Source organism: Macaca nemestrina, chromosome 4 (genome assembly GCF_043159975.1).
Source record: "Macaca nemestrina isolate mMacNem1 chromosome 4, mMacNem.hap1, whole genome shotgun sequence".
NCBI classification, from domain to species: domain Eukaryota; kingdom Metazoa; phylum Chordata; class Mammalia; order Primates; family Cercopithecidae; genus Macaca; species Macaca nemestrina.
Genome location: NC_092128.1, coordinates 185,907,553 through 185,934,116, shown reverse-complemented (window position 1 = coordinate 185,934,116; position 26,564 = coordinate 185,907,553). Strand labels below are relative to the sequence as shown.

General features: G+C 49.4%; 1 protein-coding gene across 3 annotated transcripts in view; it reads right to left on the bottom strand.

Annotated features, from left to right (window-relative positions):
- LOC105472572 (PBX/knotted 1 homeobox 1) overlaps positions 1-24,756 on the bottom strand; it is a 71,818-nt gene extending 47,062 nt beyond the window's left edge. Inside the window, exon 1 of one of the 3 annotated variants that reach the window (XM_071095769.1) lies at positions 24,579-24,756. The gene's annotated coding sequence lies outside the window, so the exon portion shown is untranslated. Of the gene's footprint in view, positions 1-2,566; positions 3,194-24,578 lie in introns of those variants that run through there. The other 2 variants (XM_071095768.1, XM_011725941.3) reach the window with 2 other exon arrangements.
- Positions 24,757-26,564: the final 1,808 nt, after the last annotated feature.

The window sequence follows — 26,564 nt, the reverse complement described above, 5'->3', positions numbered from 1 at the left end:
AAGTGCTGGGATTACAGGTGTGAGCCACCACGCCCGGCCTAATTTTTGTGTTTTTAGTAGAGCTGGGGTTTCATCATATTGGCCAGGCTGGTCTCAAACTCCTGACCTAAAGTGATCCGCCCGCCTCAGTCTCCCAAAGTGCTAGGATGACAGGCGTGAGCCACTGCTCCTGGCCAATAATCTTAAATCATCATATTTACTTAAGAAGGTTTTATTTAGGCCGGGCGCAGTGGCTCACGCCTGTATCCCAGCACTTTGGGAGGCCAAGGTGGGCAGATCACGAGGTCAGGAAATCGAGACCATCTTGGCTGACACGGTGAAACCCCGTCTCTACTAAAAATACAAAAAGTTAGCCAGACGTGGTGGCGGGCACCTGTAGTCCCAGCTACTTGGGAGGCTGAGGCAGGAGAATGGCGGGAACCCAGGAGGCGGAGGTTGTAGTGAGCCAAGATTGTGCCACTGCACTTCAGCCTGGGAGACAGCAAGACTCCATCTTAAAAAAAAAAAAAAAAAAAAAAAAAGGAAGGTTTTACTTGTATGGTCAGATACATACAGTGCTTATAATGTATAAGGGTAGGCCGGGCGCGGTGGCTCAAGCCTGTAATCCCAGCACTTTGGGAGGCCGAGATGGGCGGATCACAAGGTCAGGAGATCGAGACCATCCTGGCTAACACGGTGAAACCCCGTCTCTACTAAAAAATACAAAAAACTAGCCGGGCGAGGTGGCGGGCGCCTGTGGTCCCAGCTACTCCGGAGGCTGAGGCAGGAGAATGGCATAAACCCGGGAGGCGGAGCTTGCAGTGAGCTGAGATCCGGCCACTGCACTCCAGCGTGGGCGACAGAGCCAGACTCGGTCTCAAAAAAAAAAAAAAAAAAAAAATGTATAAGGGTATTTAAGTTGTAAATGGAAGTATCATTAAAAATTTTATATTTGGGCTGGGCGTGGTGGCTCACGCCTGTAATCCCAGCACTTTGGGAGGCCAAGGCAGGTGGATCACTTGAGGTCAGGAGTTCGAGACCAGCCTGGCCAACATGGTGAAACTCCGTCTCTACTAAAAATACAAAAACTGGCTGGGCGCAGTGGCTCACGCCTGTAATCCCAGCACTTTGGGAAGCTGAGGTGGGTGGATCACAAGGTCAGGAGTTAGAGACCAACCTGGCCAACGTGGTGAAACCCTGTCTCTACTAAAAAAAAAAAAAATACAAAAATCAGCAGGGGATGGTGGTTTGGGTCTGTAATCCCAGCTACTTAGGAGGCTGAGGCAAGAGAATTGCTTCAACCCTGGAGGCGGAGGCTGCAGTGAGCTGAGATTGCGTCACTGCACTCCAGCCTAGGCAACAGAGCAAGACTCCGTCTCAATAAAAAATAAATAAATAAATAAATAAATAAATAAAAAGATATATTTGGTCTGATCAATTTAAGTTGTTCAAAGACTGTCTTAAAGGCGAAAGTTAAAACTTACTAAATTTGGCTGGGCACGGTGGCTCACATATGTAATCCAGCATTTTGGGAGGCTGAGGCAGGCAGATCACTTGGGGCCAGGAGTTTGAGACCAGCCTGGCCACCACGGTGAGACCCCATTGCTATTAAAATACAAAAATTAGCCAGGTGTGGTATTGTGCCTGTCGTCCCAGCTACTTGGGGGGCTGAGGAGGGAGGAAGGCTTGAGCCAGGGAGGCGGAAGTTGCGGTGAGCTGAGATCAGGCCACTGCACACCAGTGTGGGTGACAGAGAAAGGCTCTGCCTCAAAAAAGCTTTTCTAAACTTTATAAAGAGAATAAAATTAGCAACTTCCATATAAAATAGAGGAAAACCAAGCCTGTAACTCTCTACATTAATAAATGTTGATTTTAAAATAACCTTAAATAATCTTTTCTGTGTCAAAGCCTCATTTTAAAGGGCATTAAAAACTTTTAGCAAGAAAATCTAGATGCTAAAGATTTTTCAAATTCACAATAACAAAAAATGGAAACAAAACTACCCATCCATCGACAGGGAACAGGGAAGTCAACTGCACTCATCCATCGTGCGATCACAAGACACGAGACAGAGTGGGAAAGAGTCTGAGGTCACCGTCCAGTGAGAAGGCAGAGCACGCAACTCTACACATGCTTCACAGAGCCCTTCACTCATTTCACAAATATTTACTGACTGTCTTCTTTATGCCTGGCTGTTCTAACTGCTGAGGATAGAGCAGCAAACAAAACAATGTCTCTGCTATCAAGAAACAATTTATTTTATTCTGAGACAGAGTCTCACTCTGTCACCCATGCAGGAATGGAGTGGCACATTCATGGCTCACTGTGGCCACAACCTCCCAGGCTCAAGTGATCCTCCCACCTCAGCCTCCTTAGTAGCTAGGACTACAGGCATGTGTCACCAAGCCCAGCTAATTTTTGTATTTTTTACAGAGACAGTGTCTCACTATGTTGCCCAGGCTGGCCTCAAACTCCTGGGCTCAAGCGATCCTCATGCCTCGGCTTCCCAAAGTGCTGGGATCACAGGCATGAGCCGCCATGCTTGACCAACTTTATAACAACTTTTTATATGTATTTATGGACTCACCTGGGGAAAAGAGCCATCATTATAATAACAGATCATCCCTTCTATGAGCACGGATCTTCTTCATTTACTGAGACCCGTACCTTCGTCCATGATTAAATCTGATGGTCTTCTTTCTGGAGGTCTTCTTAGATTAATTCCTAAACACTTTATGGGTTTTCTGGTTACTGTCTCAAGAGCAGTTACAGTTTCTGGTGGGTTGCCAGTAGAAGTATCACTGGTTTGTGTAGACTGACTTTGTATCTGGCAACTGTTCTGGATCCTCCTGTGGTTCTAACAGTTTACGGAGATTCCACTGGTTTTCTCAGTAAACGTTATCATCTATAAATCACGCAGATATGGTCGGGCACAGTGGCTCACACCTGTAATCCTAACACTTTGGGAGGCTGAGGCAGGTGGATCACTTGAGGTCCGGAATTTGAAACCAGCCTGGCCAACATAGCGAAACCCCATCTCTACTAAAAAATACAAAAAACTTAGCCGGGCGTGGAGGCGCATGCCTGCAATCACAGCTACTCGGGAGGCTGAGGCAGGAGAATGGCGTGAATCTGGGAGGTGGAGGTTGCAGTGAGCCAAGATCATGCCACTGCCTTCCAGTCTGGGCGACAGAACAAGACTCTGTCTCAAATAAATAAATAAATAATAAACAATGCAGATATAATTTTTTTTTTTTTTTTTTTTTTGAGACGGAGTCTGGCTCTGTCGCCCAGGCTGGAGTGCAGTGGCCGGATCTCAGCTCACTGCAAGCTCCGCCTCCCGGGTTTACGCCATTCTCCTGCCTCAGCCTCCGGAGTAGCTGGGACCACAGGCGCCCACCACCTCGCCCGGCTAGTTTTTTGTATTTTTTAGTAGAGACGGGGTTTCACCGTGTTAGCCAGGATGGTCTCGATCTCCTGACCTTGTGATCCGCCCGTCTCAGCCTCCCAAAGTGCTGGGATTACAGGCTTGAGCCACCGCGCCCGGCTGCAGATATCATCTCAATCAAACTTCCTCAAAAATAAATAAAATAAAATAAAATAAAACAAAACAAAACTGCTCTCAAATATAAATGGAGAAATAAAGGTCTGTGAGTAGCTAGATTACCCTTGAAAGAGCTAAGAGGCCGGATGCAGTGGCTCCCGACTGTAATCCTAGCACGGTGGGAGGATTGTTTGAGTTCAGGAGTTCAAGACCAACCTGGGCAACATAGTGAGACCTTATCTCTACTAAAAATAAAAAAATTTAGCTGGGCGTGGTGGCACGTGTCTATAGTCCCAGCTGCTTGAGAGGCTGAGGCAGGGGGATCACTTGAGTCCAGGAGGTCAAGACTGCAGTGAGCCATGATCATACCACTGTACTCCAGCCTGGGAGACAAAGGGAGACCCTGCCTTACCTTTAAAAAAAAAAAAAAAAAAAAAGGCTGGGCGCGGTGGCTCTCGCCTGTAATCCCAGCGCTTTGAGTGGCTGAGTCGGGCAGATCACCTGAGGTCAGGAGTCTGAGACCAGCCTGGCCAACATGGTGAAACCCCGTGTCTACTAAAAATACAAAAATTAGCCAGGCATGGTGGCGCGCACCTGTAATCCCAGCTACTCTGGAGGCTGAGGCAGGAGAATCACTTGAACCCAGGAAGCGGAGACTGCAGTGAGCCCAGATTGCACCATTGCACTCCAGCCTGGGCAACAGAACAAGACTCCGTCTCAAAAAGGAAAAAAAAAAAAAAAAAAAAAAAAGGCCGGGCGCGGTGGCGCGGTGGCTCAAGCCTGTAATCCCAGCACTTTGGGAGGCCGAGGCGGGTGGATCACGAGGTCAGGAGATCAAGACTATCCTGGCTAACATGGTGAAACCCCGTCTCTACTAAAAATACAAAAAACTAGCCGGGCGTGGTGGCGGGCGCCTGTAGTCTCAGCTACTTGGGAGGCTGAGGCGGGAGAATGGCGTGAACCCGGGAGGCGGAGCTTGCAGTGAGCCGAGATCACGCCACTGCACTCCAGCCTGGGAGACACAGCGAGACTCCGTCTCAAAAAAAAAAAAAAAAAAAAGAAAAAAAAAAAGAGTTAACGAATACCAAATTTTAAAATATACTACAAGGCCACAGTAACAGCAAAAAAAAAAAGTGGGTATCCACACAGGTACGGACCTACAGGCCAAGGGAGCAGGAGAATTAAGGCAGTAGACTTGCCAGGGCTTTTTAAATGCCAAAAATGCATAAAGTTTTAGAATTGTGATGTTTTTACAAAAATCTCTTTGAACACAACCACTTCCACAAACCAAAGGTGCTGGTGGAATAGTCAACAGGAGTAGGGCCAGTCTCGCTTCCTCCCGCCTAACCCCGCAGCAGGGCCGCGTGGAGGCCCGGCACAGCCACTCAAGGTGCCTGGAAGCTCGGCCTGTGAGTCCTGTTGACCAAGGCCATGCAGAGGCGAGACGCACATTCGCTCAGTCAGCGTTTTGAGTGTCAGGAGAAGAATGGGGCTTCGTGAGGGGAGGAAAGGGGCAGTGAGGGCAGACAGAGCCGCATCCACTACACGCCAAGGCCAGTGTGTCCCCCAACTCTCTGGCATTTCTCCCATGGAGACACGAGGTCTTTGTCCCTTCCTCTGCAATCTAGGCTGACCTGAGTGACTCATCTGAGAACAAGAGAACGCAGTGGAAATGATGCTGTGCGACTCCAGGAGAGCTGGGTCAGAAAAGGCGAGGAGGCTTCCATCTTGTTCATAGTGACACTCCCTTCTGGAGCCCTGAGCACCCACGTGAGAAGTCCGACTACCAGGAAGCCCCAGGCAGTGAGGAAGCCCCCTCATGATACAAAGGAGCCCCCAACGCTGTGAGGAAGCCACTGTTATGAGAAAGTCCTGAATGCTGTGAGGAAGCCCCCAGTGCTATTTGGGAACCCCCAATACTGTGAGGGAGCCCCCCTGTGATATAAAGGAAGCCCCTCAATGCTTGAGGAAGCCCTCCCCAATGACATAAAGGAAGCCCCAGTGCTATGAGGAACCCCCCAGTGCTGTGATGAGCCCCCAGGGCTGTGAGTGACGCCCCCAGTGCTGTGAGGGAACCCCCAGTGCTGTGAGTGACCCCCCCAGTGCTGTGAGGAACCCCCAGTGCTGTGAGGAACCTCCCAGTGCTGTGAGTGACGCCCCCAGTGCTGTGAGGAACCACCAGTGCTGTGAGGAACCCTCCCAGAGCTGTGAGAGACTCCCCAGTGCTGAGGGACCCCCAGTGCTGTGAGGACCCCCCAGTGTTGTGAGGAACCTCCCAGTGCTGTGAGGGAACCCCCAGTGCTGTGAGTGACCCCCCCAGTGCTGTGAGGAACCCCCAGTGCTGTGAGGGACCCCCAGTGCTGTGAGTGACCCCCCCAGTGCTGTGAGGGACCCCCTCAGTGCTGTGAGGAACCCCCAGTGCTGTGAGGGACCCCCAGTGCTGTGAGGGACCCCCAGTGCTGTGAGGGACCCCCTCAGTGCTGTGAGGACCTCCTCTATCTGTGAGGAAGCCCAGGTCCTATGATGGCTGCACACGGGTGCTCTGGTCCAACATCTCCAGCTCGTGTTCCAGCTGACAGATTTCAGAAAGCGCCTCCAGAAGACACCATTCCTCAGTCATGACATCACCCCCAGCCGCTGAGTCGTCCCAGCTGAGGACACAGACCTCCTGGAGGAGAGACGGCCACTTCCTGTTCCCTCTCCATATTCCTGGTTCACAGAATTTGTCCACATAATAAAATGGTTTTTTGCTACTAATAGTGTGACCGGGGGGTCAGACTACTCCAGAAGGCGCAGATAGGTTCACTGTCCTTGTTTCGCTGGTGAGGAGACAGATGGATCACAGGCTGGGGAACTTCAGTCTGTCCAGCTCAAAGCCCTGACATTTCTTCTACACAACCTGACCTCTGATGATAAAATAATTGTGCTTCTAAGATAAGGTCGAACTCACAAGCACGGGACACTTGTCAACAATCTGTACAACTCTGGTGCCTGCAACAGTGAATTACATCAATTCAACCTATGAATTATGGCATTATTCAAAATGGGAAACACAGAGTGAGCTGAGGAAGCAGGCGGTCCATGAGGCAAGCACCACGAAAGACGCTCAGCTATGACCAGGATGCAGCTTCCAAAGCCACACATGTGTCACATGCTCTGCAAACATTAACCAGGGTCTGAAGAAAGCAACGTCCTGTGGCTTACTTGTGTAGTGCATCTCCCAGCAATAGCAACGGTTTGGAAGCTGAGTGCAGTGGCATGATCCAGCTTGGGGGACAGAGCAAGATCCCATCTCAAAAAGGAAGTGTAAGTCAGTAAATACATAAATAAGTAAAAATGTTATTACTAACAATTCACGCACTAAAAACTGCCCAGGGTTTCTTTTTAGTTATTTTGTCTTTAGGATTTACCCTGCTAGGATGTACAATACAATTTGGTTTTTTGGGGGTTTTTTTGTGAGACGGAGTCTTGCTCTGTCGCCCAGGCTGGAGTGCAGTGGCACCATCTCGGCTCACTGCAAGCTCCGCCTCCGATGCCTCAGCCTCCCGAGTAGCTGGGATTACAGGCGACTGCCACCAAGCCCGGCTAATTTTTTTTTTTTGTATTTTTAGTGGAGACAGGGTTTCACCGTGTTAGCCAGCATGGTCTCAATCTCCTGACCTCGTGATCCGCCTGCCTCGATCTCCCAAAAGTGCTGGGATTACAGTGAGCCACCGCGCCCGGCCAATACAATTTGTTTTGAAGTCACCTGAAATAATTCCTTTCTGTATAGTTAAGCTACCAACTCAATTTGTGGTTTGATTATTTTTATTCATTTTGCTTTCAGTTTTTTGTTTTTTTCTTTTTTTGTAGAGACGGGGTCTGGCTGTTTCCCAGGCTGGTCTCGAACTCTTGGCTTCAAGCAATCCTCCCACCTTGGCCTCCCAAAATGCTGGGATTACAGGTGTGAGTCACAGAACCCGGCTGCTTTCAATTTTTAGAGACTACTTCTCCCCAACTTTTGACTTCATTTTATTTTAAAACTGTATTAAAACAGCCATATAGGTTTTTTTCTTCTGTTTTGTTTTGTTTTTTTGAGACAGGGTCTGGCTCTGTCGCTCAGGCTGGAGTGCAGTGGCACCATCTGGCTCACTGCAGCCTCAACGTCCCTCATTCAAGCGATCCTCCCACCTCAGCCCCAGAGTAGCTGGAACCACAGGCATACACCACCACACCCAGCTTATTTTTGTATTTTTTGTAGAGACAGGGCTTTGCCATGTTGCCCAGGCTAGCCTCAAACTCTTGAGCTCAAGCAATCTGCCCTCCTCAGCCTCCCAAAGTGCTAGGATTACAGGTGTGAGCCACCATGCCTACCCATGATTATTAACTATACCTGTAAATGATATGTTAATATCCCTCTATCTAATGCTTCCGCCTTGTCTAACATTTTAAATCTCCCTTTTGGCCAGGGGCAGTGGCTCACGACTATAATCCTAGCATTTTGGGAGGCTAAGGCAGGCGGATTACTTGAGTTCAGGAGTTCGAGACCAGCCTGGCCAATGTGGTGAAACCCCATCTCTACTAAAAACGCAAAAATTAGCCAGGCATCGTGGCATGCGCCTGTAATCCCAGCTACTCAGGAGGCTGAGGCTTGAGAGAATCGCTTGAACCCGGGAGGTGGAGGTCACAGTGCATCAAGATCACACCATTGCAGTCCAGCCAGGGTGACAGAGCGAGACTGACTCAAAAAAAAAAAAAAAAAAACTGAAACAGAAACATAAATTTAAGTAATCAAGTAAATACATCCCCAGGCAATGTTATCCTGACCAGTCAAAAGGTCCATGAGAAAACTGTCACAAAAGCACTGAAAAAAAGAGGTTGGGGATAGGCCGGGCCCAGTGGCCTACACCTGTAAGCCCAGCACTTTGGAAGCCCAAGGTGGGAATACTGCTTGAGTCCAGGAGTTCAAAACCAGCAACATAGTGAGACTCTTTATCAAAAAAAAAACAAAAAAAAACAAAATTTGGAAATTATTCAGTCCCTTTTTTTATTCCATTTACAGAGGAAATGAGGAAAGAGACATCAAACAGAAAAAGGAAGAGATGAGGGAGATTCTACAAAGAAGTCCTGAGAAGCTAAAGACCAGTGAGGGGGTTCTCATCCAGCCCGCAGGGTCCCCAGCCTGTAGACCCTGACCAGTGTCCCAGAGACCAGGCCCCCTCTCATCAACCCACTCTGCTCCCGGGCCAGCCCTGACCAAGGAGCCTGCCCTGCTGTCCCAGCGGCCGGGGGGGCTCAGCACAATTGCTCTCAGTGAAGCACGGGAGCCACCGGAAAGAATCTGACCCTCCATGGTGACACTCAGCAAAGCGTGTCCCAGCGCTCAATGGGAACTGGTCACTGAAGCAGAGTTCTAGACTTCAGCTGTTAGAACTACTCACATAGATTCCTTTATAATTCTCATGGTGAGTTAAGAGCTATTTCTTTAGGCTCGACTTTTACACAGACAACACTGTATGCCAATCACAGCGAGGAGTGAGTCAGCTGCAGGAGAGTAGCTCACCAAATCCCCACGTGTTTTTCGTATCTCCCAACAGTTTTGCTATTTGATTCCATTTAGATCCAGACCAACTTTGATTTGGTTCAAGTAAGAACTGAGGGCTGGCCGGGCACGATGGCTCACACCTGTAATCCCAGCACTTTGGGAGGCTGAGGCGGGTGGATCACGAGGTCAGGAGATCGAGACCAGCATAGTTAACATAGTGAAACCCTGTCTCTACTAAAAATACAAAAATTAGCTGGGTGTGGTGGCAGGTGCCTGTAGTCTCAGCTACTTAAGAGGCTGAGGCAGGAGAATCACTTGAACCTGGGAGGCAAAGGTTGCAGTGAGCTGAGACTAGGCCATTGCACTCCAGCCTGGGTGACAGAGTGAGACTCCATCTCAAAAAAAAAAAAAAAAGAACTGAAGGGGTGGGAGGTGTGACCAGCAAAAATTTTCTGTAAAGGGCCAGAAGGTAAATATTTCAGGTTTGTGGGTCACATACTGTCTGTATTACATATGCTTTCTTTACAGCTCTTTAAAAATGTAGAAACCATTCTCAGTCCTAGGGCCATACAAAAAAGGTCAGTGGGATCTGGCCCATAGGCCTGTGGTTTGCCAATCCCTGACCAAAATTATAGCTGTTCAAAGAGATGTGATACTTTTTTAAAAATCTGACTACACTTTCTTTTCCTCTTTCTAGTACCCAGAGGAGTCAGAAAATCTAAGTATATTTTTTTTGAGATGGAGTTTAGCTTTTGTTGCCCAGGCTGGAGTGTACTGCCACAATCTTGGCTCACTGCAACCTCCACCTCCCAGGTTCAAGTGATTCTCCTGCCTCGGCCTCCTGAGTAGCTGGAATTATATGCGCCACCACAGCCAGCTGATTTTGTATTTTTAGTAGAGACAGGGTTTCTCCATATTGGTTAGGCTGGTCTTGAACTCCCGACCTCAGGTGATCCGCCCGCTTTGGCCTCCCAAACTGCTGGGATTGCAGGCATTAGCCACCGCACCTGGCCCGAGTATACTTCCTTTAAATCCACCTAAAATGTGCTCTCCGACTCAGTTTGGTGACACTATCCTGTGTAATGTAATATACTAGACACTGCCATGCTGGAGGAGTCCGCACAGCCCCATCCCCCTTGCCAGGTGCTGCGCCTAGCAGAGGACCATCCCCCACAGTGCCACCTCCTAGCTGCTACCCAGAGCAGTGTTGACTAATGAGTAGCCACAATTCCACTGGAAATTCTAGGGTAATTCCAGTTCTAGCAAACAGTAACACTGAGGCATTTATAAAACCAGAAAACGACTGAAGACAACACAACAGTCAGATCCAGAGACTGCATCTCTAGGTGCTGTGTTTGTTACCAGTCCTCCCAAAATACCTTCTCCAGGACACCTTTTAGGACACTAACTATACATCACGACAGTTGAGTGAGTTTTCATTTTGTGTGTGAGAAGTTTTAGGCACCTGTGGTTCAGAAACCACAAGCCAGTTGTCCATCTGTCTTCCACCCTGGCTTCCACGGCTCCTATTCCAAGGAGGTGTTCAGTCAATAAATGACTCATTCTGAGGAAAACATTTGTCAAGAAATCACTTTTTTTTTTTTTTGAGATGGAGTCTCACTCTGTTGCCCAGGCTGGAGTGCAGTGGCACAATCTCGGCTCACTGCAATCTTCGTCTCCCGGGCTCAAGGGATTCTCCTACCTCAGCCTCCCAAGTAGCTGGGATTACAGGCACCTGCCACTGTGTCTGGCTATTTTTTCTATTTTTAGTAGAGACGGAGTTTCACCATCTTAGCCAGGAAGGTCTTGAACTCCTGACCTTGTGACCCACCCACCTCAGCCTCCCAAAGTGCTGGGATTACAGGCATGAGCCACTGCACCTGGCACAAACAAGGTTTGAGGAGGTATCATTTGAAGTGTAATATTCAAATACAATCATAGATCATAAATCCTGTTAAAATCTGTATCAAAAAGTATTTCTAACCCAAAGGTCCAAATATGTCCCCTAAAGACATGACAAAATTCTAGTATCAAAGGCATTTTACATTTTAATGGTTTTGCAAATTTTAATTTTTTTTTTTTTTCCCCCTGAGACAGAGCCTTACCTGTTGCCCAGGCTGGACTGCAATGGCACGATTTCGGCTCACTGCAATCTACACCTCCTGGGTTCAAGCAATTCTCTTGCCTCAGTCTCCTGAGTAGCTGGAATTACAGGCACCCACCACCACGCCCGGCTAATTTTTTGTATTTTTAGGAGAGATGGGGTTTTGCCATGTTGACCAGGCTGGTCTCAAACTCTTGGTCTCAAGTCATCCACCTGCCTCAGTCTCCCAAAGTGCTAGGATTACAGGTGTGAGCCACCACGCCCAGCCTGCAATTTGTTTTAATAGACTCTGAGCTGGATGGTCTGTCACAACTGGTAAATTTAAATTCACATCAAAGCTTTAAGACCCCAGCCGGACACAGTGGCTCACGCCTGTAATCCCAGCATTGTGGGAAGCCGAGGTAGGCAGCTTTTTTGAGATCAGGAGTTCGAGACCAGCCTGGCCAATGTGGCAAAACCCCGTCTCTACTAAAAATACAAAAATGAGCCGGGTGTGGTGCCTTGCACCTGTAATCCCAGCTACTCCGGAGGCTGAGGTTGGAGAATCACTTGAACCCAGGAGGTGGAGATTGCAGTGAGCTGAGATCACACCCCTGCACTCCAACCTGGGTGACAGAGTGAGATTCCATCTCAAAAAAAAAAAAAAGAAAAGAAAAGAAAAGAAGGGGCCGGGCCCAGTGGCTCACACCTGTAATCCCAGCACTTTGGGAGGCTGAGGCGGGTGGATCACCTGAGGTGAGGAGTTCGAGATCAGCCTGGCCAACAAGGTGAAACCCATCTCTACTGAAAGTACAAAAATCAGCCGGGCGTGGTGGTGCACGCCTGTAATCCCAGCTACTCAGGAAGCTTAGGCAGGAGAATTGCTCGAACCCAGGAGGCAGAGGTTGCAGTTAGCCAAGATCGCACCATTGCACTCCAGCCTGGGCGATAGAGCGAGTGAGACTCCATCTCAAAAAAAAAGAAAGAAAGAAAAAGAAAATGAGGAACCCTGATCCTTGGAGGCAAGGACCCCTTTTCCACAGACAGCCTCTCTCTCAGGCACTGCCCGCACTGGGCACACAGCACTGTGGAAATGCACCTGCACTCCCTGCACAGCAGCCACCCCTTTCCTCCACTCTCCGTCAGCACTAAGCTTGGTGGGTCAGAGGGACTCCAGCTTTCAGATGGCAAAACACAGAAAGCAGCAAAACCTAAATACTCACAAGGCTCCACAACATCAGGCATGGCCGTAAAATAATACAAAAAACTGAAATTGGCCGGGCGTGGTGGCTCACGCCTATAATCCCAGCACTTTGGGAGGCTGAGGCAAACAGATCACCTGAGGTCAGGAGTTTGAGACCAGCCTGACCAACATGGAGAGACCCTGTCTCTACTAAAAATACAAAATTAGCCAGGCGGGGTGGCGCATGCCTGTAATCCCAACTACTCGGGAAGCTGAGGCAGGAGAATTGCTTGAATCCGGGAGGTGGAGGTTGTGGTGAGCCAAGATCGTGCCATTGCACTCTAGCCTGAGCAACAAGAGCGAAACTCCGTCTCAAAAAACAAAACAAAACAAACAAACAAAACTGGAATCAAAAAAGTGTATGAGATCTTAAATTTTTAAAACAAGAAATGTGTGGATTATATAAATGTTTTTTCACTCTGTTGCGGCCCAGGCTGGAGCGCAGTGGCCGGATCTCAGCTCACTGCAAGCTCCGCCTCCCGGGTTCACGCCATTCTCCGGCCTCGGCCTCCCAAGTAGCTGGGACTACAGGCGCTCACCACCCCGCCTGGCTAGTTTTTTGCATTTTTTAGTAGAGACGGGGTTTCACCATGTTAGCCAGGATGGTCTTGATCTCCTGACCTCATGATCCACCCGTCTCGGCCTCCCAAAGTGCTGGGATTACAGGCTTGAGCCACCGCGCCCAGCAATAAATGTTTTAAAAATAAATTAAAATGCCAACTAAAAACATAACACAAAATAGCTTAATAAATATGTAAAAATGTATGAACAGAGCCAGGCACAGGGGCACATGTCTTTAAGTCCCAGCTCCTTGGGAGGCTGAGGCAGGAGAATTACTGGATTACTTACTTGAGCCCAGGAGTTGGAGATCAGCCTGGACAACATAGTGGGACCGTCTCTTTAAAACACATATACATACACACACACACACACACACACACACACACACACGTATGCATGTGAGAAACCCAATTCAAAAATGGGCAAAGGACTTGAAGAGATATTTCTCCAAAGACACATAAATGGCTGACGAACATGTGAAAAGATGCTCAACATCACTAACTATTAGAGAAAGGCAAATCATAATGACAGTAAGATACCACCTCATATCCATTAGGATGACTACTATTAAAAAAAACAACAACAAATAAGAAAATAAGTGTTGGCGAAGATGTGGAGAAACCGGAACCTTGGTACTGTTGGTAGGAATGTAAACTGATACTCCTTCCTTACTGGGTCCTTAGAAAAATAAAAAATAAGGCCGGGCGCGGTGGCTCAAGCCTGTAATCCCAGCACTTTGGGAGGCCAAGACGGGCGGATCACGAGGTCAGGAGATAGAGACCATCCTGGCTAACACCGTGAAACCCCGTCTCTACTAAAAAAATACAAAAAACTAGCCGGGCGAGGTGGCGGGCGCCTGTAGTCCCAGCTATTCCGGAGGCTGAGGCAGGAGAATGGCGTAAACCCGGGAGGCGGAGCTTGCAGTGAGCTGAGATCCGGCACTGTACTCCAGCCTGGGCAACAGAGCGAGACTCCGTCTCAAAAAAAAAAAAAAAAAAAAAGAAAAAGAAAAAATAAATTAAAAGGAATAGAAAACAGTACAGCTGTTGTGAAAAATCAGACGGAGGTTCCCTAAAAAATTAAAAACAGAATTCTAGTATGATCCAGCAATCCCACTTCTAGATCTATATCCAAAAAAATTTAAAGTAGGATCTTGGAGAAGTATTTACACATTCATGTTCACAGTTTTATTATTCAAAATAGCCAAAAGGTGGAAGGAACTCAAGTGTCCACTGAGGGGTGGATAAACAAAATTCAGTATATCCATACAATGGAGTATTATTCAGCCTTAAAAAGGAAGGAAATTGACATATGCTACAACATGGATGAACCTTAAGGACATTAGGTAAATGAGCTAAGCTGGTCACAAAAACACAAATACTACATAATTCCACTTATATGAAGTCCCTGCAGTAGTGAAATTCAGAGACAGGAAATACAATGGTGCTTGCCAGGGGCTTTAGGGAGGGGAAATGGGGAGGCAGTGTTTAAAGGGTATAGAATTTCAGTTTTACAAGATGAAGGGTTCTGGAGACATGGTGGTGATGGCTGTACAACAGTATGAATGAACTTACTACCACTGAACTGCACACTGAAAATGGTTAAGATGGTAAATTTTGTTATGTGTATTTTACCATAACAAAAATTGGGAAAAAAGGGCCAGGCACAGTGGTTCATGCCTGTAATCCCAGAACTTTGAAAGGCAAAGGCGGGCAGATCATCGTGGTCAGGAGTTCGAGACCAGCCTGGCCAACATGGTTAAAATTCCATCTCTACTAAAAATACAAAAATTAGCCAGGCGTGGTGGTGGGCACCTGTAATCCCAGCTACTCAGTAGGCTGAGGCAGGAGAATTGCTTGAACCCAGGAGGCAGAGGTTGCAGGGAGCTGAGATTGCGCCACTGCACTCCAGCCTGAGTGACAGAGCAAGCCGCCGTTTCGGGGGGAAAAAATAGTACATATGCTCAAATACGTAACAAAAATTAGAAGAAGGTAAAGTTTAGCAATCTAATGTTTATTATACTTTTTTTTCCCCCCCTGAGATGGAGTTTTGCTCTTGTTGCCCAGGCTGGAGTGCAATGGTGCAATCTCAGCTCACTGTAACCTCCACCTCCCAGGTTCAAGTGCTTCTCCTGCCTCAGCCTCCCGAATAGCTGGGATTACAGGCATGCACCACCACACCCAGCTAATTTTTTGAATTTTTAGTAGAGACAGGGTTTCTCCATGCTGTTCAGGCTCTACTCAAACTCCTGACCTCAGGTGATCCACCCACCTTGGCCTCCCAAAGTGTTGGGATTACAGGCATGAGCCACCACACCCGGCCTTATACTCCTTTTACTTGTCAAGTTAAATTCTTAACATTTTTAATACAAAAAAATGTACAAACCTTCATAAAATGTCTGAGAGAACATGTAACAAAACACATGCTCTCACTCAAGCATTATGTTTTGGAAACTGCGATCATAGTACCTACCAATCCACAGCCCCTTCTGAGTGATCCAACCCCACTGGCAGGCCCTGCCCAAAGGGGGCCTTCCTTGTGCAGGTGGTAGAAGCTCACTCCTCCCAAGCACCACTCCCTGGACCAGGCAGCCCCGCAACACCCAAGGCCAGCCCCCAGCCCAAAGGTCAGTGTCTGGGAGGTGGTGTGAAGGGAGAGAGCTCAGGCACTCTCTCTGAGGTGGGTGCTGGGAAAGGGAGAGTACAGGGCAGGTAAGACTGGGTGGGCCTCCGCTGTAGGGGAGTGTACAGACGGAACAGACAATGGAGGGCAACCACCTAATTGAAGCGGAAGGCCAAGAGCCCTGGTGCACAACTGGATCCTGCCAGAGTTCAAACCATGGTTCCATTTGCCTAGAGGTCCCGCAACAATACAGTGATCCCAAGGATCCCACAGATTCCTGTTTTCTTTATGCCTGCATGATCCTGAACCACCTGTTCCACCGCCCACCCAACTTGAAGTCAGCCTGCTCCCTGCCACCCTGAGAATCCGACTAAAACAGCCAATCACTCCAGTGTCAATCACAGCTGGGTGTGGTGGCATGTGCCTGTAGTCCCAGCTACTTTGGGGGCTGTGGCGGGAAGATCACTTGAGCCCAGAAGCTCCCGGCTGCAGTGAGCAGAGATCGCACCACTGCACTCCAGGCTGGGTGAAAAAGTGAGGTTCTATCTCAAAATAAAATAAAATTAATATTAAATAAAATAAATAATAAAGTAAGCTGCTCTGTCCCCTTCTCCAGTCCCTGAGGCATAGCCTCAGAACCAGAGCTTTAAACAGGAGTTTTATACCACACGCCAGACAACACACTGACTGAATTACCACACTGCCTTCGATGTGAATTTTCCAGAAACAGTAACTAAACTGGCAGGGGCTAACAATCCAAAACAAGGAGCTACCATCTGCCAAGGCCAGGAACAGGCCAGACTCCAGACTTGCACACTCTCATGAGCAGGGCACTGCCAGCAGCGGGCCTGCTGGCTCTTTCCACCAAGGACCGTGCCTCTCAGCCCTTGAGTGCTTCTGCTAACAATTTCCAGACTGACCTTTTTCTATGTGATATGTCCACTCTACATGTCCTCCTGAACAGTGTACACAAGACAGAACCATCAGGTATCCACTCAGTGCTGCACATGGATGCAAGATGCAACTTTCCAGGGCTTGCGGCCACTTCCTTCACCCTCACCCCTAAGGACGCACACTGTTAGGCTTTGGGTTCCCCTCTCTCTGCTGTTTTTATTTCCTTGTCTCTTTTGTCATCAATATAACCATTTGAGGAAGTAAAGAAAGGATACACATATATTCCTACAAATGGATAGGCTGAGAGTAAATCAACTTGGTATTTGTGAACATGAATGATAAAAGGCAAAAACTTCTAGCTGAAATTTAGCACTCCTTCAATTATAAAGGCAGACAATAAGCCCTGGAGTTTTAACAGAAACAGCAACAGGTATTTTCCAAAGCATTAGAGTGTCACAGAAATCTCATCACTACTCCCAAAGGAATTACCAGAGCCACTGCTCAATCCGGTTACTTAACTAATAAATGGGACTATCACCAATTTGGTTCAATATAATATTTTGATAACTGTATTTCAAAATGGTTTGTTCTCTTCTTAATCTATTTATTTCCTTTAAAATGCTGTTAAGAGGCCCCCAGAGGCCAAGCAGACATGAAAATTTAAGACACCCCCTCCCCCCACCAGAGTCTACACTTTGCATCACTTTAGCAGTTTCAGGCCATCCTTCTAAACAGTTTCAGACAGTTTTAACAATTTGCAACAAAAGTGTAAACTGCAAAGAGAATGTTACTTCTCATAAGTAGCACCTTTCTATTTCAGCTATTTACAAGTAGTAATTTTTTTTTCTTTTTTTGGACATGGAGTCTTGCTCTGTCACCCAGCCTGAAGTGCACTGGCGTGATCTCAGCTCACTGTAACCTCCACCTCCTGGGTTCAAGCGATTCTCCTGCCTCAGCCTCCTGAGTAGCTGGGAATACAGGCACCCGCCATCACACCCAGCTAATTCTGTATTTTTAGTAGAGACGGGTTGCACCATGCTGGCCAGGCTGGTCTCGAACTCCTGACTTCAGGCAATCCACCCACCTCAGCCTCCCAAAGTACTAGGATTACAGGTGTGAGCCACCGCACCTGGCCTTACAAGTAGTGCTTTTCTAAAGTTACCACCAGAGAAACGTTAACTACATCTAAACTAGAGTACAGGAATCCTAACAAAATGCGTTGTACTCAGTATCATTACCACAGAACCTGCTGACACTCAGATCATAAGCACAAATGTTAATCTTTGAAACAAGTCCTACTTCACTGACCATGTTTCATCAATTCTAAGGCACACTTTTAAATGTCTGAAGTGAAAAGCATCCTTCACTGACAGGGTAAGAAAGCACCGTGCCAGGAGGCATCGGGAGCATCTTTAGCGGTATAACACACTGCTGTATTTTAGATTCAACAGACTATAAGCACCTCGTTTTACATTTTATTGTGTTTTGCTTTATTGCACTCAGCAGACATTATGTTTTTCACAAGTTGAAGTGTGGCAACCCTGTATGGAGAAAGCAAGCCTAATGGTGCCAATTTTCCAAAAACAGGAGCTCCCTTTGTGTCTGTTACATTTTGGTAATTCTTCAGTATTTCAAACTTTGTCATTTTTATGTGTGTTACGGGGATCTGTGATCAGTGATCTTTGATGTTCCCACTGTAATTTTACTGGCGTGTCACGAACCCCTATTAGACAGCGAACTTAATGGATAAATGCTGTGTGTTCTGACTGCTCTGCTGACCGGCTGTTCTGCCCATCTCTCTCCCTCTCCGTGGGCCCCCCATTCTGTCAGACACCACAATATTGAAATTAGGCCAATTAATAACCTTACAATGGGCCGGGCGCGGTGGCTCAAGCCTGTAATCCCAGCACTTTGGGAGGCCGAGACGGGCGGATCACAAGGTCAGGAGATCGAGACCATCCTGGCTAACACGGCAAAACCCCGTCTCTACTAAAAACACAAAAAATTAGCCGGGCGAGGTGGCGGCGCCTGTGGTCCCAGCTACTCGGGAGGCTGAGGCAGGAGAATGGCGGGAACCCGGGAGGCGGAGCATGCAGTGAGCTGAGATCTGGCCACTGCACTCCAGCCTGGGCGACAGAGCGAGACTCCGTCTCAAAAAAAAAAAAAAATAACCTTACAATGGCCTCTAAGTGTTCAGGTGAAAGGAAGAGAAACACCATCTCCCACTTAAAATCAAAACCCAGCTTGGTTAGAAAGTCATGTCGCCAGGCAGGGTGCAGTGGCTCATGCCTGTAATCCCAGGACTTTGGGAGGTCGAGGCGGGTGGATCACGTAATGTCAGGAGTTCGAGACCAGCCAGGTCAACATGGTGAAACCCTGTCTCTATTAAAAAAAAAAAATCCAAAAGTTAGCTGGGCATGGTGGCGCGTGCCTGTAGTCCCAGCTACTCAGGAGGCTGAGGCAGGAGAATCGCTTGAACCTGGGAGGCGAAGGTTGCAGTGAGCCGAGATCATGCAACTCCACTCCAGCCTGGGCGACAGAGTGAGACTCTCACTCAAAAAAAAAAAAAAAAAGGGGTCAGTCATGTCGCCAGACACCTGTAATCCCAGCACTTTGGGAGGCTGAGGCAGGCAGATCACCTGAGGTCCAGTGTTTGAGACCAGCCTGACCAACATGGAGAAATCCCGCTCTACTAAAAATACAAAAAAATTAGTCTGGCATGGTGGCACATGCCTATAATCCCAGGTACTCGGGAGGCTGAGGCAGGAGAATCGTTTGAACCCGGGAGACAGAGGTTACAGTGAGCTGAGATCATGCCATTGAACTCCAGCCTGGGCAGCAAGAGCAAAACTTCATCTAGAAAAAAAAAAGAAAAGTCATGCCAAAAACCAAGATGGGCCAAAAGCTAGGCCTCTTGAATCAAAAAGTTAGCCAGGTCAGGAACAGTGGTTCATACGGGTAATCCCAACACTCTGGAAGGACAAGGCAGGAAGGCTGCTTGAAAGGATTCACCATTCTGGAAAGGAACTTAAGAGATACCCGAGACAACATAATGAGACCTCACTTCTACAGAAATTTTTCAAAATTAGCTGGGCATGGTGACACATCCCTGCAGTCCCAGTTATTCAGCAGGCTGAGGTGGGAGAACCACTTTAGCCCAAGAGGTCAAGAGTGCAATGAGTTATGATCTCACCACTGCATCCCAGCCTGAGCAATAGAATGAGACCCTATCTCTCAAAACCATAGTTAGCCAAGGCCAGGCACAGTGGATCATGCCTGAGGCTGAGGCAGAAGGACTACTTGAGGCCAGGAGTTTGAGACCCGCCTGGACAACCTAGGGAGATTTCATCTCTTTAAAAAAAACAGGCCGGGCGCGGTGGCTCACGCCTGTAATCCCAGCACTTTGGGAGGCCGAGGCGGGCGGATCACAAGGTCAGGAGATCGAGACCACGGTGAAACCCCGTTTCTACTAAAAATACAAAAAAAATTAGCCGGGCGCGGTGGCGGGCGCCTGTAGTCCCAGCTACTCAGGAGGCTGAGGCAGGAGAATGGCGTGAACCCGGGAGGCGGAGCTTGCAGTGAGCCGAGATTGCGCCACTGCACTCCAGCCTGGGCGACAGAGCGAGACTCTGTCTCAAAAAAAAAAAAAAAAAAAAAAAAAAAACAAAAAAGGGCTGGGTGCGGTGGCTCATGCCTGTAATCCCAGCACTCTGGGAGGCCAAGGCAGGTGGATCATTTGAGGTCAGAAGTTCAAGACCAGCCTGGCCAATACAGTGAAACCCTGTCTCTACTAAAAATACAAAAATTAGCCAGACGTGGTGGCTCACGCCTGTAGTCCCAACTACTTGGTAGACTAAGGCAGAGGAATCTCTTGAACCAAGGAGGCAGAGGTTGCAGTGAGTCAGTATCGCGCCACTGCACTCCAGCCTGGGTGACAGAGCAAGACTCCATCTCAAAAAAAAAAAAAAAAAAAAAAGGAAAGAAAAGAGAAGAAAAACAAAGGCTAGCCACGCTGTAAATGCAAAGTACAAGTTTCTTTTCAATTTTTGAAATTAAAAAAATATATATACACAAATTTCTGAAATTTTAAATCACCTCTCAGAACAAAGGAAAAGTTCTTAAAGGCCATTAAAAGTACTACTCCAGTGAACACATGAATAAGAAAACGGTTGGGTCCAGTGGCTCACACCTGTAATCCCAACACTTTGGGAGGCCAAGGCGGACGGATCACTTGAGGTTAGGAGTTTGAGACCAGCCTGGCCACATGGTGAAACCGTACCTCTACTAATAACACAAACATCAGCTGGACACATGCTGCACACCTGTTATCCCAGCTACTCAGGAGGCTGAGGCAGCAGAATTGCTTGCACCCAGGAGGCAGAGGTTGCAGTGAGCCATGATCATACCACTGCACTCCAACCTAGGCAACAGCCTCAAAGAAAGAAAGAGAGGGAGGGAGGGAAAGAAAGTGAAACAGCCTTATTGGTGATATGGGGAAAGTATGAGTGGTCTGGATAGATCAAACCAACCACAACATTCCCTTAAACTGAAGCCTAATCCAGAACCAAGCCCAAATTTTCTTCAATTTTATGAAGGCTGACAGAGGTGAGGAAGATGCAGAAGAAAAGTTGGAGCCAGGCACCGTGGCTCACCCCTGTAATCCCAGCACTTCGGAAGGCTGAGGCAGGTGGATCACCTGAGGTCAGGAGTTCGAACCTAGCCTAACATAGTGAAACCCCATCTCTATTAAAAATACAAAAAATTAGCTGGATGTGGTGGTGGCCGCCTGTACTCCCAGCTACTACAGAGGCTGAGGCAGGAGAATCGCTTGAACCCGGAAGGCGGAGGTTGCAGTGAGCCGAGATCACACCATTGCACTCCAGCTTGGGCTACAAGAGTAAAACTCCATCTCAAAAAAACAAAAAAAAGAAAAGAAAAGAAAACTTGGAAGCAGCAGAGGCTGGTTCATGAGGTTTAAGGAAAGTTGTCCCTGTAACACAAATGTACCAGGTAAAGCAGCAAGTGCTAACTAACAGAAAAGCAACACCAGATTATCCAGGTCTAGCTAAGATCACTGATGAACGCAGCTAGACGGAAAAGCAGATTTTCAATAGAGACAAAACAGTCTTCCGTTGGAAGAAGATGACACCTAGGACTTTCATACCTAGAGAGAACTCAATGCTTAGCTTCAAAGGGCAAAGTGGTTCTCTTGTTAGGGGCAAATGTCACTGGTGACTTTAAGCTGAAGCCAACGGTCTTTGACCATTCTGAAAATCCTAGGGTCCTGAAGAATTATGTTAAATCTACTCTTGCCTGTGCTCTAGAAATGGAATAACACATTACTGAATATTTTAAGCCCACTGTTGAGATCCACTGTTCAGAAAAAGATTTCTTTCAAAATATTACTGCTCACTGACAATGTACCTAGTCACCCAAGGGCTCTGATGGAGATGTACGCAAGGAAATGAACGCTGTCTTCATGTCTGCTAACACCACATCCATTCTGCAGCTATGGATCCAAGGAGTAATCTCGACTTTCAAGTCTTAATTATTTAAGAAATACATTTTGTAAGGCTATAGCTGTGGTAGTGATTCCTCTGATGAATCTGGGCAAAGTAAATTGAAAACCTTCTGGAAAGAATCCGCCATTCTAGATGCCATTCAAGATTCATGGAAGGAGGTTAAATATCAACACTAACAGGAGTTTGGAAGAAGCTGATTCTAACCCTTGTAATGACTTGGAGGAGTTCAAGACTTCAGTGGAGGAAGGAACTGCAGATGTGGTGGAAATAATGAAGAGTTGCTTCTTATGGATGAGCAAAGAAAGTGGTTTCTTGAGATGGAAGCTATTTCTAGTGAAGATGCTGTGCACATTGTGGAAATGACAACAAAACGTGGAATATCACATCAACTTAGTGGATAGCAGTGGCAGAGTCTGACAATAGCCTCCAACTTTGAAAGAATTTCCACTGTGGTTAAAAAGCTATCAAAACAGCATCACATGCTACAAAGAAGTCTTTCATGAAAGGAAGAGTCCATCAATGCAGCAAGCTTCACTGCTGCCTTATTTTAAGTAACTGACACAGCCACCACCACCCTGATCAGTCAGCAGCCATCCACAATGAGGCAAGATTGTCCAAGTACAAAACGAGCAGGACTCACTGAAGGCTCAGATGATCATTAGTATTTTTAGTACTAAAGTTTTTTTTTTTTTTTTTTTTTTGAGACAGAGTCTCGCTCTGTCGCCCAGGCTGGAGTGCAGTGGCGCGATCTCGGCTCACTGCAAGCTCCGCCCCGCTGGGTTCACCCCATTCTCCTGCCTCAGCCTCCCAAGTAGCTGGGACTACAGGCGCCCGCCACCTCGCCCGGCGAATTTTCTTGTATTTTTAGTAGAGACGGGGTTTCACCGTGTTAGCCAGGTCTCGATCTCCTGACCTCGTGATCCGCCCGTCTCGGCCTCCCAAAGTGCTGGGATTACAGGCTTGAGCCACCGCGCCCGGCCTATTAAAGTATTTTTTAATTAAGGTAAGCACATTTTTATAGATATAATGCTTGCTATTGCACACTTTAAATAGTATAGCATAATTACAACTTTTATATGCACTGAAAAACTTAAAACTGTGTTGTGTCACTTGCTTTACCGCAATACTTTCTTTACTGCGGTGGTCTGGATTAGAACTCGAATTATCTGAGGTATGCCTGTATACAAAGAGAGGATTCCCAAATCACTCTAAGTAAATTAAGCCTCATTTCCGTCAGCCTGCCATCTTCCAAATTAATCTATGACTAAATGCAAGAGCATCACCAATAACTACACTGGCAAAGAGGTTCACATTTCACCTCGATTCTTCTGTTTAGAGAAAGCCTATTGTTCACTATGCCAGGAAAAATCATGAAAGTAGACCTAACTAAAGCTGGGAGCTTCTTTCATCCTGAAGGGGAAAGTACCCACTTCCTAAGGAAAAAGCATCTACTGTTTTGAAAAGCAAACTCTTTCTAAAGAGTTGGAGGAGAACCCCTCACACAGGTGGAGCACCCCCCAGGGCTGCAGCACCCCCGTCGCACTCAGCCCCGCCTGCCCCGGCCCGACCTCAGGGGGCCGCCATTCCCGGACCCTCGGGCCTCCCGTCAGGAATCCGCCATCGGAACGGAGGCCCTGACTGGTCCGGTCGCAGAGCCGCTGTCCAAATAAGGCATTTCGAGAGCCACTAGGATGACATAAAGCAGACTCCGCATTTCTTCATTCTTCCTTCAGTGACACGATTTCCCTCACAAGGAAGGTGCAAACCCACAGGGCGCCCAGCCCCTGCCGGGCACTTTCTGTCATCTATTTCCACGACCCGTGTGACAGAAGCGGCTCTTCCCACCGATTCCCGGGATGCCAGAACCGCTTCCCCAGCACCCGGCCCCAAACACTGCCGTCAGCGCGCGGACCTGGGCTGCTCCCGCGCCGGTGCCCCGCTGAGGGCGCGAGCCCCATCGCGCCCACAGCCCCCAGGACCCCGACCCACGCGTTCGCCACAGCTGAGGCCGGGGCCGGGGTCGCGGCCGCCATCTTCCCGCCTGCGCCGCCGCGCACCCCACACCCTTCGAGCAGCCCCGCCGGCCCGGAAGACCCCGCGAGGCCGCGGACCCGACCGGCCCCACGCGGGCCGCCCGCCCCGGCCCCGCCCCGCCGCGCGCCCCCGGCCCTCACGCCTGCCGCCCCGCCCGCGCCGGGCTCCGCGCGCCCCCGCCCCCGCCCCGCGCCGGGGCGCGCGCCGCACTCCGAAAGGGACGGTTAGGAGCGCGCGCTTCGATCGGGCCCAGCGCGGCGGCGGCGGCGCCTTCCAGAAATTTCCGCGTCCCTCAACCCACACTGAAAAACCAACTGGGCGCGTCCCCGCGCCGGTTGGGCGGAAGGCGCCCCCTCCCCCGCGGGTGCCCGCTCCCCTCCCCCACCCGCGCCCCCTCCCCGCCCCCTGCCCCGGACGGCGGGTCAAGTGCGGGCCCTCCGGGGCAGCGCCGGCCCTCCAGACCCGGGCGGCAGCGGCGGCGGCGGGCGGCGGCCGCGGGCCGGTGTGATTGATAGGGACGGCGGCGGCGAGAGCGGCGGCGGCGGCGGCGGAGCGGTTGAGTGACAGCTTACCTGGGTGCCAATCTTCATCACACTGACAAGCGGCTGCAGCAATCGGGACCCGCAGTGCCGCGCCCGCGTCCAACCGTCACGCCGACGCTGGGCCACGCGATACAGCATCGCTCAATGGGAGGAGGGCGACGCCGACGCGCGCCGCATCAATATTCAGAGAGGGGGCGGGGCCCGCCGGAGACGGGCCCCGCCCCTCCCTGCGCGGCGGCTGGCGCGGGGCGGGGCCTAAGCCCTGGGGGAGGAGAGCGAGGGCGGGGACCGGGTCGTGGCCGGCCCCGCCTCCATCCCCGCCCGCACCCGGAGCTAGGCCCTGCCCCCAACCTGCCGCGCCCGAGCGCGAGGAGCTGTCTGCCCCGCCCCGAAGGCAGAGCCTCCCGCCTTATGACTATGCAGTAGGGGCGTGGCCTCAGCGCGCGTCACGCTTCCTCCGCGCGTTTGGTTGCTGCCCAGAAGAGGTGTGTGGAGCCGGGCGAAACCATCTGCCTCGAGCAGACGGGGAGGGAGGGCTGTACCATCCGTAGCCCCGGGCGTCCCGGCGCCGAAGGCCCCCATTCTGTGTGTGCCCCGTTTGAATGTAAGCCCGCGGGAGCCTCGCAGCCTTTCTCCTCAGGCTCCAGAGCCCGGGTGGGCAAGGGCCTGGGCGGCACAGTGGATGTTCACCTGCCTCCCAGCCTGCGGTAGCGCGAGTGCTTAGCACCTGAAGCTTTACCCTAGGCGCTGGCTTCCCTCGGTGTAAGGACCCCAGCAAGGACTCATGATGTCCACAGGTGCTTCGGGGTGGCCTCTGGGCTACTTGTCCTCACTTGAACACACCTTCTGGCCCAGGCGAGCCTTGCTGGTCTAGGTGACCAACGCAGCCACCAGATAAAGGGCACCTGCCTTAGGGGATGCCCACAAGTGTCTGCATTTCAAACTGTGCTTTGAAAGACCACCTTAACTGATCACTGCCACAATGAACCCACAAGTGCCGATGGTGGCTTTGGTCTCCAAGATGTAAGGAAAGGGCGACACATTCCCCAGTGCGTAGGAAAGCACACGGTTTGCCTGACCAGCCTTCAATACTCATAAACATCCATTTATGCAGTGGCCCACCTAGTGCCGTCAGTGCCTTGAGTCCATACACAGCGGGGGAAGGGCAGCTCTGTGGGCCCCCACTCCTCCCGGAAGGAAGGCAGGCCCAGGACAGAAGCTGATTGCTGGAGGGAGCCAGGGGTAGGTCTAGGCATGAACAGCTCGGAGGACATCCCTCCTGTGTCTTCAGAGCTCCACACCGCCAAGAGCCCTTGGCCAAGTGCTGTGCAGCTGCAGAGCCGTCTCTTTCAGAAAGATGGAGGGCAGCAGGGTGGGCAAGAGGGAGGCTCTAAGATACTTGCCTCAGGAGGGAAGTTAAAGGGGACAGAAAAAGCTCAGTATTGAAGACTGAGCATAATCTGCAGAGCCTAGTGCAAGATGCAGATGCAAGTGTCAAGAGGTGTTGGAGCAGAGAGACTCCATAGGGGCTGGGTAAACTGAAGCTGAGACCTGCTGGGCTGCACCCCCAGGAGGTTAAGGCATTCTTACTAATAGGATGAGATAGGAGGTCGGAACAAGACACAGGTCACAAGGATCCTGCGGGTAAAACAGGATGCAGTAAAGAAGCCGGCCAAATAGCACCAAAACCAAGATGGCGGGGAAATTAACCTGTGGCCTTCCTCACTGCTGATTATACACTAATTATCATATATTAGCTTGGTAAAACACACTCCCGCCAGCGCCATGACCGTTGACAAATGCCCTGGCAACGTTTGGAAGATACCCTAAATGGTCTAAAAGGGGCCGGGCACAGTGGCTCATGCCAGTAATCCCAGCACTTTGGGGAGGCCAAGGCGGGCGGATCACTTGAGGTCAGCAGTCGAGACCAGCCTGGCCAATATGGTGAAACCCCATCTCTACTAAAAATACCAAAACGCTAGGCAGGCGTGGTAGTGTACGCCTGTAGTCCCAGCT